Genomic DNA, 13,967 nt, shown 5'->3' with positions numbered 1-13,967 from the left:
AAATGTAATTATATTTCCATTCCAGAGCCCACTAAAGGGATTAGAACAATGCAACTAGAGGAAGAAGTTATTTGTCACATTAGATGCGAGCTGGGCGCCGCAGTGAACTTTTGACATTTGACGCTTGTGCAAACGTGCATTTTTTTAAAGTGCGTGCGCTCTTCAAACACGCACGTGAAAGCTCGCATGTGTATAGGTTTACCTGTGTTTGCGCTGCACATGTGGGCACTGGCTTTGCGAGTGTGTTTTGCAGCGGGGCAGCGTATACTTGAACTCTCCTTGCAGAGGAACTCTGCAGTAGACGGAGGCAGAGAGTTAAGTCCAGGTATTAAAGGTCAGGGCAGGCTATGAATCATCTGTTATGGATGAGGAGCGACCTTCATTCCCGTCTCATCTCCATGCAGAGAACAGCCCTTTGACTCAACTCTTCTGCGATAATATTCCACCACTCAGCCCTCACCTCTTCTACTGCATATAGCTGCCAATTCCCTCTTGATTGCCTTCGCTTAGCATCTATGACAATAAGCTGTATTTTAGTTTTCCCATCTTCCATCTCCGGTTCAATCCCTTTATTTACAAACACATTTTGTTTATGGCTCATCGTTAAATCGTGTCAGATTTATGTGTAGATCTCTTTGTCTCTGGCATGCCTCAAAGGACTTTATGGAGACAAAACCTAAAAATCAATCACAAAACTAAATGGTGTAAATAGAGCACGGCGCCAAGCTGAAATAATCCAACGGAGTCTGGAGGCACGGTGGACGGAGACAAACAAAACTTTTTTACATCAATCATTTGACTTATTACGTAGAAATATTTACCTATTTGTTTTTTTTAATGTATGAAGTGATGTTGAGGCATAATGTGGGTATAAAACATATGAGTACACTGCAAAAACTGAAATCTAAGTAAGATTAAAAATCTTAAATTGAGTACACATATGTTTATTTTTTTTAAAGGTAAGATAATTCTTAGTTTTTGTGCCAGAGAATTCCTCTTGTTTTAAGAGTATTTTTTACTTGTTTTGGGAAGTCTTGACAAGCCAAATTTTCTTGTTCTGTTGGCAGATAATTTATCTTATTTTAAGCAACATTTACCTCATTTTTGTATCTTTTTTTTTCTTGTTTTTTTAAGGCTGAGGTTTTTGCAGTGTATAAATGTTTTAGACACATTTAGAAGCATTTAACACGGTCATGGTCTGTGGGCTTCTGGGCTTTGCAGGTTTAGACTAAGTCCTTTTCTAGAATTGATATTATTCTGTGTTATCTTAGTAGTTTATATCTTTATCGTTTCTGTAAAGCTTCTATTATATTCCCAGTTACCGTTTGCTCCGTTTCCTGCTACATCTTGTAGGAGATTTATCCCTTTTGATTCCCGTTTAGTTTTGCTTCCTGTCTGCATTTCACACCTGAGTTCTGTAGTCGATTAGCACACCTGCCCAGCCTCAGCCTTTACTCCCCGCAGTGTTTTCATACTCCCGGCTTTCCTTTGTTCTACGCCAGATCTTTGTCTTTGTTCCCGTTCAGTTTCTGCTTAAACCACAATTACATTTAAAACCTGGATTTTTGTTTGCTGTGAAGCTCATTTTCTTTTCCTTGAGGAAAGATTACTAGTCTACGTGCCCTTTTGCCTTGTGTTGACTGCATCTGGGTGCCGCCACGGTGGCAAAAATATGCAATGTTGAAACAGATCCATTAAAAAATATGTCATTGCACAAGCTAATTATTCTAAATTACTGTTTCGGTGGTTTTTAAAGCAGCTGCATGTGAAGTGTTAAAAAGAGGTTTCATGAAAGTGATGTGTAGGGAAAAGGATGAATTTTAGCTTTTACCATGTTTACATGACCCTAACCACGTCATTTCTCACCCCGACCATGAAGAAACCAGTGTTTTTGGACTATCTACTGCAATGGCTTGTTACATTTTCTGCATAAAAACGAGAACTTTGTTCTTGTTCTCGAGCCTGCAAGGACAAGAAACAAGATGTCGTCTGGGGATTACTGTGGGGGTGGGTGGTTTATGTTCAGTGAACCATTGACCAGAGAAACTTTGTCTGTGGCAGGCGCTGCTCTGACCATTTTTGTGCCCGAGGCGAGATTTTAGCGGGCGCCCCTCTGTATCGCAGTCAATTTCACAATCAGTCTTCATACACTTACACAGAAGCTGCATGTTTAAATTCAAGTTTTCCTTTTTTCCACAAGTAGAAAATAACACGAAAAATGAAACTGAAACAGCAAGTGACTCCATATTACTTAAATAAAGTACTGCAAAAACATAAAGAATGTTGTCACATGCAGAAAGAAAACAGTGAACATGAAAGCAAGTGAGATCATGTGGATTAAACTGGCTCAGACTCATCAACACACAGCTACCACACATGCTCAAGTATTCCTCTTGATTTACTGTTATTTTCTGTGATTCTAACAGAGGAAGCTGTCTGCGTGCTGACTGTAATAAAAGCCTCAACAACACCTCAACTAACTCACTTTACAGTCTTACTCCTCCAGACCTACAAAGTCATTTTTAATGTCATCATATAACAGCTGTTTAGGGACAATATGGCTGCTGCTTCTGATGGAAAGCCCGCTGAGACGTTCTTGCACCATCGTACAGATGTTGTAGGTTGGAATAGGCAAAGTTCAGATAAGCTTCTCTCCGTGTCCACTGGTGAAACCACTGGTCCTGATGCTGTGTAACTGGGCTGTGCTGAGGTAGAGGAGCAAACGATGCTCGGGGTGGTGGAAATGTTTTAGTAAAAAATATGTCTGAAGAGAGAAGAGACATTTATGTGACTACTGGATGTTATCCATCCATCTATCTATCTATCTATCTATCTATCTATCTATCTATCTATCTATCTATCTATCTATCTATCTATCTATCTATCTATCACAATATCCCAGATTAAAGGGGGAGTAACATTAACTTAACGGTAGAGTATGTAAGATTTTCAATATTTTCAAAATAAAAGAACTAAAAAAATAACTACAATCATAATTAGATAGTTTTTTAAACATGTAGGTTCCAGTCTGTCCATATTTGATGCATTATTAAATTACAAGTTTAATTAATGACAAAGACCCTTCTTGAATGTTTTCTGACCAGTAAAAAAAAAAAAAAAGTACTTTTTTCCACCAGTAGGGGGAGTATAAGGCCATTTATTGCAGAGCGGCTCTGAGCTACAGATCACAAGCGATTCCTGCCCTCATTGGAGCTGGCAAGGAGGAGGGGTGAGGGGTGAGTTTTGCTCATTACTGCCAACCTGTGGTGGTTTGTGGAGGTAGCAGTTTTGTGGTTTTGCTCACGACCTGGTGTTTGCCACCTGGTGGTGGAAAGAATTGCCTTGAAATCTTACATACTCTGCCTTTAAGTCAACTCTAGTGATTGATTGATTATAGACAATGCTACATGTTTGAAATAAGCCAACAAGTACACATTGCTCCAACAACAGTAGCTATGTACGATGTAGTTCTACCACAAACTATTTATCTTGTTTCTGTTTCTCTGTCCTACCTCTTTCCTTCCTTTCCTTCCTTGGAGGGTTGGGGGTGGGGGGTGTGATTGTTTTACCCTTTTAGACATTTAATCCTGCGAGTATCCATCAATCTACAGGTGTTTTCAGATTCAGACAACTCACCTCTCGACTCGCACACCTCCCTCAAAGATGCCAGGAACCCAGATAAATGTGTGAATTGTTGTGAAGTTGTGTTTCTGTGGGTTTATGTCTTATTTTTAAATATTTGTAGTAATAACATTTTGTCAAATAAAAATGAAATAAAAAAATCTTAAAATGTTAGTAATGTCCTTTATCCTTTTTTTCAGGATTTGTGTAGCCCCCCCCCACACCATATATTGTGGGTGTGCTCTGGTGCCAGGGTTAGGGTTTTGCATGCAGCAAAGCCTGTCTTCATATGATGTGTCAAGTAGAAGCTGCTAGAACTCCCAAACCAGGATAAAGAGACATCACTTCGTTCTCACTCCTTTCTCTGCACCTTACAGGCTTATGACCTGCCTGGTGGAGGCCTGAGAAAAACCTCATCTGTTACTCAGAACCTCATCTTTCTACTTCTTCACTACCTCACCCAGCAGTTCTTCAAAAACATCCGTTTAACCTTGCTGAACCTATTTGTAGCAGAAGAAAAGTGGAGCTCACAACTTTCTGCTCCTCACTTCTTCAGATTCAACACAGCCACTTCGAATTTCTGACCAATCACACAACAGCTGTCAGACAACACACAAGACATGTCTGCCTGATGCGACACGCTGCAAGAACTCCCACACCAGGCATACAAGAAAAAAAGATGCCATTCTTTTTTTCCACCGTCCTGTAGCAGAGAAGTTCCTCTCTTCTGGCAGAGTATGGTATAATTTACCCACTTATAGGCGCAAAGCTCTGACTGGTTCAGTGTTGAGCAGCACATAGAGGATTGGCTTCCTGAAAACAGATCGACTATGAAGACCTGAGGTCACTGACCTCCCTCTCCTTCCAACCAGTCAAACAGTTTGAAACAGAGGAGATGCTTAAAGCTTCTTAGAGTTTGTAGAGGTGGGCTTCCGTTTTCTTTCCATTCGTTTCTTGTGTGTTTTTCTTTTCGTGCTCAGAAGGTTGCATGTTGCCATTGCTTGGAGTTTTACATTATACATGTTCCTCTTGTTATCTGTTCCAGCTTGTAAAACCTTCATGCTGTTCGGTTTAATGAATCTGTGGCTGCCTGAGACGTGAGGCAGGTGGGTGCTCTTCTCTTTGCCTCCCCAGTGGCGCCTAGCAGTGTGAACACTTAGCAGAATGACCTTCCAGAGGTTCACAGCAAGTCCTCCAGCTTTGCCTACTACAATCTTCCACCAGGTCCAGATACCTGGTGCGCTTCCTCTCGATGGCCTTCCAGGGCATAGAGAGTTTCAGGATTATCAGCTGCTTGGTGGAATTTGACACTATAATTATATCTGGTCACACGGAGTCCAGACTTTGTCAGTGGTGGTGTCTCTGATTGGCTTCTCTTGGGGTGGCTGTAGCTCAGGAGGAAGAGCAGTTGTCTTACAACTGGAAAGTTGGGAGATTGATTCCAGGCTCCACTGACTATGTGCCAAAGTGTCCTTTGGCGAGACACTGAACCCTTAGTTGTTCTCATGATGTGCCTATTCCTATGACTGTGTGTGTTCTCAGTCTCTTTGGATAAAAGTGTCAGCTGTAGATTAGAATATTTCTCTCTCTGTGGAATGTGACGGTTTTTGGCTTTTTGTGGCACTTGGTAGTCTTGATGGCAGTGGCTTTCCTGTTAGCCTTAAGAACCTGGTAAGGAAAGGCAAGGGAAGGACTTTCAGGTATCTGCTGAAGTGTTGAAAGGATTCCCGTCTTGCACATTAAGAAAAGGATGATTTAAGAGCAGGAGGAAGAACACCTGGCTCATTAACTGGCTATGAGAGAAAACACTTCCTTCACTGCAAGTCAACAGAGGAACATTCAGTTAATGCAGTCTTGAGGGTTCGATCCTTATGTGGTTTTAACCTGGTTTGAGCAGCATGAGAACCAGAAGTTTTTCCAGCTTGTCTCTCTTCGGCATGCTGGACGACTTGTTTGCTTTCACACTGTGAACAATCTGCTCCAGAACTCATCTGGAAGTGAAACTAGAACCCCGGACCAGAGTTTGATTCTGCGATCCACACCGGACAGTGATTGACTGCTTTAAAAAACCGTACTGTCCAGGGTCCATTTAAAGCAAACCAAAAAGCAACAATGTGAAACATGCTTAAACACAAGTTCCCAGGATGCATTGCACTCGTTTACCGTAACAAACAAGTAGGTTTTCTCAACTTAGTCTGGACCCCTTTATGTTGGCAATGGTCTGAAGGGAAAGGAGGTGTGCAGGCCTGAAGGTTGATGTTATTTACCTTGTTAAGTGTGTCTATAAGGTGATGGGTAGTGCCATGCAGTGGTGGGTGTCGTGATTTCATGTTAGATGATGGACTGAAATTGTTATTTAACCATGAGTGTCAAACTCGTGTGGCGTGGTTAAAAAGCACAGAAAGGTTTTATGTAAAAGTGTGAACAAATGAACTATTTAGTTGGAGGGCTTGTTGATTTTTATGTTACTCACAAATTTGAATAATATAAAGACTTGAAGGTTTATGAGTTACCGTGGGAGCAGATGTCTTTGAAGGACAAGTGAATTATCCAGTGAAAATGCGTCGTGTCCTCCTGTTCTTGCACGGAGACATTCTCTGAACGTCTCTTCTGTCTGCAAAAGCTCCAGGCTTCAAAATGCCCGTCTACAAACTAATGGGTGAAATCACCGTGGTTAGGTTAATCTTTTATGTACCGTCTGAGGATCTGACCCTGCAGGAACACCTCATGATAAAATGGACAGCAGAGTGACGCGATCGGCATGCAGAACGACACCAGCTGGTCTTTTATTCGGTCATCTCGAACATTACCGCCAGATTTCCCCTCATTCTGTCATCCTTCCTTTTTCCGAGCTCTCTGCAACCAGAGCTCATTTCTGACCTTCAGCCCATGTGTCATCACCATTTCATCCTCCTTGCTGTACAAAAGCATCCTAAAGTGGAGATTTTCTTCAGCACTGTGGCCTCTGTCACACAAAAACAAAGCGCACCGCCACCGCAACTACATTCACCAGTGTCCTTAGAATGAGCAACCCTGGACTGACACTGTGAGTCATAAATTGTGCAGGTGAAGTGGCACTGCAGACGGGAGGTGGGCAGGGGGGAGGGCCAGGGTCACCGTGTTTCCTCCAGAGGCCAGAAGGTGAACTGCAGAGCTCTCCCTCCTGGCCCCTTCATCATCCCTGTGACACAGACAGATTACACCACCCACACGGCCTCACCCGCTCTCCAGCAGCACACATCCTCTCCTCTTCTAGCTTCCCTCTGCTCTCCATCATCCCTAACTTGATCTTCTCCTGCTCTTTTTGTGCCCTCTTCCCCTCTCATTTTCTTGTCTTTTGCTTTGTGTTTTCGTTGCTGTGCTCCTTGTAACCTACGGGTTCTAATCAAATCAATGACCTTAAATCCTTCGGTACTGTCTGGGTTCTGGTTTCATCTCTTCACCTTATTTTGCCCCTTACTCTCCTTGCATCCCTCTTGGCTTGGCTACTTCCTCTCTTTTCAGTAGGTCATACTCAGGAGGTGCATCTCAGTCCACATCCAAGTTTCAACCAGCTTAAGCCCAGAATTTGGTACTTTCCACCTGCTGTATCACCATCTTGCCCTGCGATTTACTGGCGAGCTGTCCAGGGTGTACCCTGCCTTTCGCCCCAAAACTGCTGGGATAGGCTCCAGCTTCCCCCGCGACCCTGAATTGGATTAACCGGTTAGGAAAATGAACGAATGAATGGATGTATCACCATCTTCTTGTTCTTCCTCCTTTTCTCTCACTTTCCCATCCATTTCTTCTCCTAACACTTTTACCCTAAACCTGTCCCTGATCTTAGAGCTCATAAATCCTGCACAAGGACACGGCGAGGCCGGCAGGACTCTCTCTCAATACTGATTTCTCTCCCTTTGTCCCTGGATATCGCTCTTTCTTCTCGCCTACTTCGGTTCCTTTAACTTCCATCCTAAATTCCCTTCATCGCCTCCTCCTCCTCCTTATTGTTTATTCTTTTATGACATCTTCAGTATGCATACTCATGTTCAGCAAGTCTTCTGTTCACACAAAGAGGCTCTAAATAGCTGCCAATCTATCGTGAACAAAAAATACAAGACCAGGGTGATTTATTTATCCCTGCCCATGCGCAGCAATAAAGAAAGATGGCCGCCCTTGCTTTGTGAGAGGATTTGCACCAGTTTATATGTTGCTTAAGAGTATCTCACAAGGTTGATTGAAAAGGCGGTAGATTAGTCCACTTTCTTCTTGTCAGGGGCTGGATTTCCTGCTGCTGTGGATGTGGCTGTGTGCTGCATTAGGGGAATTTACCACCTCCTCCCTATATCCAAACGATACCCGGCAGACATCAAAAGATTTGCCGATTCTCCCTGGGTGAAGCTGGCACTCGGATGCTCATGTTTAGAACTGGCAGACAAACCAGCTAAGTAACAGAGCTAAATCTCATCTCCAGAGGGAAACGGACAGTTGGCTGAGGTTGAAACTTGATTTTATCATTCAGAAGTGAATTAGATGGAGGTGTGTTGACCTTGGAAAAACAGGGAGAGGGAAAGAGATGAAGATGATGATGCAGACTATTCACATTCACCTTAGATTTAAGGAGGACATGCAGTCAAAGAGGCCAAAGACAAGACAAAATAAGTGGGCAAGAGAAGAAAGAGGGGGGTGACAAGACAAACGGACATGACGAGGAATTGGCCAAATTAACCATTACAGGACAATCTCTCCCAGCTGAAGGCTTTCTTTGTTCTGTGTCTCTGTCAGAGGAATATCAGTTAAAAGGACCTCCTGTGGCACTGCAATCCAATCCAATCTGATTAATGCCTAGGAGAAGGGTCTTGGAGAACATTGTATTGTGGTGATTACTGCTATTTGAAGAGAAGGACCCACTGGGGATTTTACAAGCGGAGAGCAGGAAAGAGGTGAGGAAAGGTGGAAGGTGAGAGATAACATGAAGTGAGAAATACTAATTATAACATAAGCAGTAGATTAGTGTCTCATTTAGTTGTAAAAGTAGTAACATCAGGATGTGGTATCCTGTGAGCACCCACTGTTTACACCTGAGCCCTCACCAGCACAGGCGGAAAGCTTTCTGGTTTTGCTCAAGTTTCCCTTTTGCTTTCGCCTGAACGGAGCTCTTAAATGAGCTGCTGCTATGAAAACGACAATTTTAATACTTGTGCAGACACACCGTTGTGTGTCAGGCAGAATAACAGCCACCTATTTGTGACACGAGAACACGTTCTGCAAAACAAAACAGGGAAGAAAATATTCAAATCATCTGTGTGTGGAGGAGAGAATAATGTGTGCATGTTTGGAAGTTCCATGTCTACCTGAAAACTTTCAAGACACCCACACAACCACAGCACATGTGCACACAGGAGAGAGTCAGGCACACACGCTCATGCTTTGCACGCCGATAAGTCATTCCGTCTGCCCTCTCCTCTCCTCAGGCCCAGTGGGCGTTAATGATACAAACTGACGTATTATTACAGCATCTAAATGATGCTAGCTGCAGTTGACCATGGCCGACGGCATTCAGCACTAAGTAACTCTATGTGACTGACAAGTGAATGTAGACAGATGGACAGTTTCACCAGCACAACCGGCCACAGAGAGGAACTCTGGCCATAAATAAAGTCCACCATATTAGCTTGGGAAAGCCTGGAGGGTTCACTAACTGCTACGGTCCAACCGTAAGCGAAGCTGAATAAAACACTGTTTCAGTGTTTGGCTGCGTGCACGCTGTGCTTCTCACTTTCAGCGCTCCTTCATGAGAATGCACAATTTGTTTGCAAGTGGATGTGTGAATCTATGCGAGTGCATGCACACCACAGCTTCGTGTGTCGTGATGTGTGAGCATGCACATGTGCAATGAAGTCACTTTGCAAGAAGATAAGGAATGGCAGTTAATCACATTGTGCACATATGCAAATAAAGTGCGGATAAATCAGAGTGCTTGCAGATGAGAAACTCTTACTTCACCCACATACACACAAACACCCACATGCAACTTTTGTGAATACAGTACGGTTGCCCATGTGCGACAAAGAAGGGGAAATAAACCTGTTTATTCAATCTCAGCTCTGTGAAATCCCACAGTGCTGCACACTGAATGTGTGTGAGAGCACAAGCGTGTGCATTTCATTGAAAATCGGATTCTACGCCCGCTTTAAAGAATCAAATAATGCCAAGTCTTATGCATTTTGTTTGAGCTAGCTGCAATTGATCGTGCACTGTGATTCTGCACATTCTGCATGGCTTCTTCGTGCTTCTACAAACTGCCGTAATGAAACGAGGTGCTGATTCCAATGACTCTTATTCTCCCCAATCAGACGCCATCAATAAATACAAAACAGCGCAAGCATGTATTTCTACTTTATCTTTGGTAAGCAGAAATAATTCATGCGTCTTGCAATTAATTATTCATTAAAGCCCCACAGAACAGACAGTGGCTTAGTAATTAAGTCTGAATCAGGCACTGTAGCTCATCTAATTATCAACCACTATAAGTTTGTTAACATATTAACCCATATTAATTAATTATTGATAGCTGTCTTCTATTTTTTTTCTTTTTGGATCGCTGTAGTTCCTATATAAACATGTATGATGAGACAGTTTGAGCCCAGCAAAAGGAGACTTTGCAACAGCTTTATGATCATTTCTGAGCGGAAAAAAAAAAAAAAAAAAAAAAAAAAAAAGCTTTAAAAAAAATTTGTTTCAGAAAATATGCGATTTGGTGGTAATTGCCTTGTTTGATAGCAAAGTCAGATCCAAAGCAATCACAGGGGCGGCAGACAAACTCAATTATAAAAGCAATTGAAAAGCTTTGGACTAGAAAGCCCCATGAAAGGCTGAGAGGTTTGGATCACTGCGGAGCGTCTGCAGATTATGTGGCGCTGTTTAGAACATCAAACAAACGCAAGGAGGTCTATCAATAGAGGCTCCTTTACCAAACATCGTCATAACAACAAACCAGTCAGGCGGTGCAGCGGCAGAAAGCGGAATTGGGATCAGATGGAAGGAAACAAATGTTTTTTATGACTGAAGAAATGGAATTGGGGAAAAAGCTCCTATAGATTGCAAATCTGTGCAGCTTCCACCCGACGTTGCTGCTGTGAAAAGATATTGGAGGAAGTCGGCCCCTCTTGTAAGGTTGTTGGATTTGTATCCTTTCAGATTTTGCTGCCGTGTTATAAAAAAAACTGTAAAAGGCTCTTTTAGATTGAGATCTGACAAATGGAGTCTTGAAGCAGGCGATAACGGTCTCAAGACGTAAAAAGAAAGAAACTACCGACTCCATTTTCTCGAACCCTCTTATGTCAGATGACCCGATTCTCACTCAAGGAGGTGCAGTTGCTATGCTGAAGTATGCCTCCCAACATCACTCTTCTTATGTATCTTTCTGTCAATGTGCTCAAAGAGTCAAGGTGGAAACAACCTGCCTGAGATAAGTTTACTACCTGCCCTCATCTGACCTCCTTCCACTCTGTGACTAGCACAAATACTTCCATCTGTATGTGTGAGTGTGTGTTGGGCATTCACCTCTTGCAAATGAAATTTATTCCTCAGAAGCAGAAGAGCTCCACTTCTCCTGTCAATCTGCCAGTTTCCCTGGCAGAGGTTGACAGGCCAGCTGCCAGCAGCGGCCATCCCAACCAGTTAAAGGAACACACGCGTCACATTTCCCATGATCACACTGACGTCAACTTGACACACCTTTAACAAGGCACACATAACAAAGTGTCTCCTGCTTTGTGGTGGGAAGTAGGTCCAGCGACCAGCAGCCTGTCAATCAAAACACAAACATGTGCATGCACGACAAGTCGCATGAATGTTGCACCTTCGACGCACAGGCTCAGCCTCTGGCCTTGAGCCTGCATGTCTTATTGACTTAGAGCTTCATTACACACACAGTGAGCTTCAGTAATCTCTCTGAAGCCACTCTACACACTCTGCCTACAAACAAGGTAGCTGTCAGTCTATGTAGCATTCACGCAGCACATTACCTGAAAAGCAGGCATTTCCTTCTGCTAAACCCAGCGACTCTACGTCATCTGGTCCTCATCGCATGATGACAGTGGACCGACTGTTTCCTCTCAGAATATCTGAGTCCTTATCTGTAGCACGGTTATCAGGTGATGCATCTCTCCTCTTCAAACGGCTCATCTATCTGATGAACAAAACTCCTCAAATAATATGACACTACATGCTGTTGGATGGATCCACCTATCATCAAATCAAATTTCATTTCTTTTTTCTTATATATATTCAAGTATGGGGAAGTGCTGTTGCCACCCGAGGACAAAAAGAAAACAAATAAAAAATGTTAAAAAAATTTGGACTTTGTCACGTTATAACATGCTGGTTTTACTGTTAGAAATTGAAACATGACGCATGCAGAGCATGTTGTTGTGACCTAGAAATATTGAGGCATAAAACATTTCAGAGTTTGTAACGATTCAACAGATATTCTTGTCAAGGAGAAACATTTAAAAATTGCAGCAACATCAAACTGAACCAAGTCAATGAAAGAAAAATTGAACAAGGGATTTAAAACTGTGTTTTATTGGCTTCTATTCACTTTATTAAAACAACTTTTATTCTCTTAAAACGAGTTATTTTATTTTGTTTAATTTTTTTTACAGTGAGTGTCAAACTTGTGTTACATGGTTAAAAAAAGCCCAACATGTCATCATTGCAGGCCTTTAAGGGGAAATTTAAAAAAAGTAAAATAAATGAATAAAAGAATAAATAAACAAACAAATAAATATTTAAATAAATAAATAAATAAATTTCCTTGCTATGATTCCACATATGTAAGAGCTGCCATATTTGTGCCACCCTTTTTACTACGGTGTCTCTGAATGAACAAACAACTGTGTGTGAGGTAAGTTCCCTCTGAGCTTTAACTCTGCAGTGCAGGTTTTGTTTGAAAGGTGCTAGGGCAAAGTAATGCCTGAAAAGGAACATAGAAGGAGACATGAGGCCACTGCATGTGGATGTCTTGAAGACTTTGGACAACATCCATTCACAACTGGGCATTTAAAGTTATTGCTATTCCTAATCTTGCCACTAGATGTCAGTAATTCTTGCACACTGTACCTTTAAGCTATATTTGTCAAGGATGTATAGCTTCAGTGGAGCTGATGTTTGTCATCAGGGTACCCTGAAATTGACCTGTACATTTGTATAATGTGTGACTGGTCTTCTTTACATAACATATTATTTTTTATATAATTGTCAGTTCCCTAGTTATTCTACCAGAAAGATGGCAAAATCCCATCTGCATTGGACTTTGTATGAAATATCTGGTGATCAGATATCGCGGTGCTAAACTATGGAACAACATTCCCATCTTTTGGACTCGACACCATATTGGCTGATTATTCTGACTAAAGCAGATAAAACAGGCATTTGTTTTGTAAGGTGTTCTTGTTTAGCCTTAGATTTAGTATTTTTCTGTTTTTTAGTTTCAGCTTAGTTTTTGTTGTTTTTATTGTTTTTTGGGGGCTGGTGTTGTTCTGAGCCTAATTTGCTTCTCCCTCTCCCATGCACATGTTATTTTCATTACATTATACAGAAATTTAAAGGCTGTTTATCATTTGTTTCCTTTCTTATGTATTTGTTTTTACTGTTATTCTTTTTTTATGGTGTTATTAAAGAAAAAAAAAATCACATGACAGTTCATGGTGTTGGGAAAATTTTCATAAAATGTTTGTAAATCGGATTTAAGAAGAAATTTATTTGTAAGAGCAGTTGGTACAGTGTTTCTCAAGTCCTCAGGAGCCCCTGCCCTGCATGTTCCTCCTCCCAAACCCTTGATTCAGATGATAGAACTTCCCCATAAGGTTCTTTTCAGCCTGTTAATGAGCCATTTACTTTAATAAGGTTGGGTTTTGTGTAAAACATGCAGGGTAGGGGGTCCTGACTGGACTGGGGAAACACTGATTTGGTGAATGAGCCCAGTGTTCTTTGGACAGGTGAGACAAAGTGGACATATTTTGTTAAGCATGGTGGAGCAAGTCTAATGATCTGGGCTTGTTTTCCAGCCACAACACCCGGATATCCTGCAGTCCAGTTAACCATGAACCTCTGTGTACATGAAAGTGTTTTGAAGTTAAATACGATGCCACAGTTGAGGTTTAGCTGAAACTATTTGTGAAACTAGTCATGATGCTAAAGGACAAACAGAATTTTTTCTTTTTTCTTTTAACTGCATGATTTTATTTCAGCATTAAAAGAAAGCTTCCACAGTTTTCATTTCATGCAACTTATCTACAAATTCAGACTTTTTTAGCTGTTATTTGGTGCAGTGAGATTATCACCACTGAAGTAAATCAAGG

General features: G+C 41.7%; 1 protein-coding gene across 1 annotated transcript in view; it reads right to left on the bottom strand.

Annotated features, from left to right (window-relative positions):
• The window catches only part of tenm1 (teneurin transmembrane protein 1), a gene marked incomplete at both ends in the record, with an annotated part of 226,610 nt that overhangs the window by 38,413 nt on the left and 174,230 nt on the right, over positions 1-13,967 (bottom strand). The gene's annotated exons all lie outside the window — the stretch shown is intronic.

Source organism: Telmatherina bonti (genome assembly GCF_933228915.1).
Source record: "Telmatherina bonti genome assembly, chromosome: 12".
Classification (NCBI taxonomy): Eukaryota; Metazoa; Chordata; class Actinopteri; order Atheriniformes; family Telmatherinidae; genus Telmatherina; species Telmatherina bonti.
Note: the sequence above shows the minus strand (reverse complement) of the source record. Positions and strands in the feature narration are given on the sequence as shown.